This window comes from Pinus tabuliformis, chromosome 7 (assembly GCF_031772625.1).
Source record: "Pinus tabuliformis cultivar Carrire ecotype Pingquan chromosome 7, CPIR1, whole genome shotgun sequence".
Taxonomy (NCBI): domain Eukaryota; kingdom Viridiplantae; phylum Streptophyta; class Pinopsida; order Pinales; family Pinaceae; genus Pinus; species Pinus tabuliformis.
In genome coordinates, this window is record NC_142293.1 from 1,371,537,108 (window position 1) to 1,371,541,091 (window position 3,984).

Genomic DNA, 3,984 nt, shown 5'->3' on the forward strand with positions numbered 1-3,984 from the left:
AAACCTCAATATTGTACAAGAAAGGAAAAAATATTGCGCCAGGAATCTAGTTGAGCCTTTATCAGTAACCATGGCCAAGGATATTGTGCCCAACATTATAGCCAACCCACAAATGATTGCCTCGGCCGGAACAACTTTCGTTGCCGCCACAGAACACAATGTGGCCTGGATGAGCAAACAGATTGCTGATCTTTAGAACAAGATTTGTGCATCTGAACAAAGGGCCACCGTGGTGGAACAAGAGAAAATGAAAGTGGAGGAAGAGAATGCAACACTCCAGTTGGTGCACACAAGAGCAATAGAATTCCAGGTAGCAATCGAAGCAGAAACGGAGACCCTTGGGGAGGCCATGGCAGTAGTCTACGAAGAGATGTCCAAACTACATCACATAGTGGCCCCAATCGTGACAATCCAAGCCCACACAAAAGAAAGAGTCGTAATGCTTAACGAGGTTATGACTGCCTTGGATAAGATACACGAATGGTCTGTCAAGTAGCCAAGAGCACCAACGGTGGCCCCTAAGAAGGATTGGATCACCATGCAGAATACTAAGGTTCAACTCCGCATCAAAATTTAGTCTAAAGACAAATTGACAAAAGATGTGGAAAGGGTATTGGCATCCTACAGGCATCTATTCAGCAGTTTGGAATCCATGATCCAACTTCGTGGAGTTCCCTCTATAGGGGAAGTCGGACAGGTGAGGAAGTAGGATGAGAGCTCCAAGAAGGTACAGGCATTCGTAGAGACATATAACCAAGTAGCTCATACCAAAGACATGCCAATTACCAGATAAAATATGACACATTATGTGGTAGAACCAGTGAGGATCTACACCAAACTGGTAACCTTGAACAATCAGGTGCATGCCAAACAGACCCCTCATCCCAGATGAACTCGAGTGCTTGCATCGACATGATGAAGATCAACCACAAATCACTCCCATTACAGCCGAATACAACCTATGGCACACATATTTGACGGAACAGTTCGGGCTTGACATTTCAGAACTTTCCATTATTAAATTAGTGAATTAGATTGATAGCTATTTTTTGTGACGTATCTTCTGCAGTAGCATAGAACATTTTGTGAATATGAAAGGTCATGTAGAATACCAAAAGTCATTTTGTGAATATGAAAGGTCATGTGGAATACCAAAAGTCGTCAGGTAGATGAAAATTCATGAGGAAGTTCAAGAGTCAAGGGTAGGCCAAGAGTCACTCTCACCTTATAAATATACCCTCATGCCTCATTTGTAAAGACCTTTTGCTGAGGACTCTTTCGGAGATATATACATTTCTTAAGAGAATTTATGTTGTTCTAATTTATGCAAGGAGTGATTTTACGTTTCCACTATTGGATTCTTTAGATCTTTTATGTTCTAATTCCATGAGTATTTTCTTCAGTTGATGGATCAGGTGTTCCTGAAAGTTATTTGATGTGCGGTTTCCTCATATGTTGTCTCATGCTCCAAACTTTGTGTTGCTTCATATGAATGGTATTTGATTCGCTAACTCTATGCTTGTGCCGGTGAACTATTTCTTTGGTATTGGTATAATATGTTTTGACTGCACCTTTGTTTATGCTCAACTCATGTTTGATTGTTGTGAATTGATTTACAATTATTAAGCATTTTATCTTGGAAAACATGAGTCTTATTTGAAGCCCGCTAACAGTAACTTTACATAATATTTATGTTGTTTATAGTCTGGCTATTCATGGTTTAGGTGGCATAAGATATTTGTCAATTATTTCCTTGTATTGATTGAGGTACATGCTTTCAATTGAGTTCATATTTTGCCTCCGTCCGAAGAAGGCTCAACACAACTGAACGGCGGTCGGGCCTACATACTGGAAGGGATCCCTATCACAAACAGTGTAGTTTCTAGTTGGGAACCTACACCGGCGAGGTCCCCCTTGCTGTTGGTGGAAAATTCCAGCCCGTCAACACATTCATAATATAGGGTCTTGCATGGCTTTTACATGGATTTTGACTTGTGACCTTAATCTTACAATGGTGATGAATGCTACATTTGAAATTATATGTACCCTTGTAGAAAAGTGGGGTAATGCCTCCATAACTCTTTGTGCTTCCATTAAGCACTGGTTGTAGTAGCATTTTCCTGCCTCCCGGGCCACTCCAATAGCCTAAGAATGATGAGTAGGATGAGTAGAGGCGGAATCTCTCCCTACATAGACATTACATTTTTGCTTCATCCCTCCTATTTCCTATCCTTAACATCTTATGATCCTATGGTGAAAAATTAGGAAAGGACCCAATAATAGTATCCCACACTCACTCCATCTATTATCACAAAGAAATACAAAGGGGCTAAGAAGAGTAAAGTGAACCCACTAGCTAGAGGCTTGTCTATCCTTGGACCATGGCCAATAAGGGTCTCATGGATGAGAGTGCCTCTATTCCACTTTGAAAAAAGTACATTAACCAAAGAGCTCAAAAACAAAGTAGCAATTCAATGATACATAGGAATGATCATACCATGAAACACACCTAGAAATGACTGAGGCTCAAGAGAGAATATATACCCTCATATTTCAACCATCCCATCATGGAGCAAGTTTCCTTGCTTTCTCTCAACTCCATCACCTCCATGAGTCTCCTAATACCCCTCACCAAATTCTCATTTCCATCGCTATAGGAAATCATTTGTCCCCTTGACTTCCCATGACTTTGTGAATTCATATATGAGTACCAATAATACCATCTTTTGGAGGCTTTCAACCGTAACAAGGGGTTAAAACCAATTGGGGAAGATTTCACACTCTTCTCCATCATTCTTTTGTATGGCTAGAAATGAAACCTAAGCTATGGTTTGTCCTACAAATAATGACATAACTTTTCAAATAAAATGGTAAACTAATAATATGCAAGAACAATTGTGTACCCATTTTACAACTCACTTAGATTATACAACTATATATATGAAAAATACTATTTTACATAAATTAAAAGTTGATTAATGCTTCTATCTTTCAGATTAAACAAATGAAACAATTAAATATACAAACAAAGAATTGATATTATTTAGTTAATTTATTTTGGAAGTTCCCTTCACAATTATAGAATCATCAGTGATAAAATGTACTTTTAAAATATTCTTTTAAAAAAAACAAATAAACAAAAAATTACTATAATGTATACTTACTTATTACTACATAAATTTATATTCATTAGTGTATATATTAAAATTAAATAACTGGGTGAACCTTTGAAAAATTTAGAAACTTCGGTGTGATGTTGGCACTCCTTGGTGTAATGATCTTCATCAAAAATTAGGTAAGGATAATGAGGTTTCTTCTTTTCATTAGATGATTCATTCTTGTTCAATTTCTCCTTAGCATGAGTGTCTTGTTTAAATTTCCCTTTTCCCTTTTTCTTACTTCTGGATTTCTTTCTTTTGCCGGTAGATGATTCTACAACATTAATTTCCGAAGTAATTTCGGGAGAAGGATTTTCTTCAGGTGAATCAGATATATCCAATTCACTTGCACGGGTTTGTGGTGGTAGACTGAGTGCATCTATGTGCTGTTCTTAGAGTTAATTCCAGCAAATTCACGAGAAAAGCTAGGAAAATCAGTGCAGGTGAAACCTGACAAGGTGTGACAACTATTATTCCCAAATTTCCCATCTTCTTCAAGATATTTTTGGGTGTTTGACTACTAAAGGAGTTCAATCAAACATGTTAACAGATGGTAAAAAGACCCATAAACTGATCAAGTGTCATGGCGACAATTTGATATGTAATAGTCTAGCATGATGCATTGTTATCATGTTCTGGGTGACAAGGAAGGAGGAAAACTCACTGAGACAACACAGAGTGCAACTCAAGTTGGAATGAGGAATTCTGGGAGGAAAACTTGCACTGTCGAGAAAAATTGTGCAGTGACCACTAGGAGGCAGAATTGCATAGTGAAGGACACTAGTGGAAGCTGCAAGGTGGGACCCTGAGGGGCACTTCTGCACAG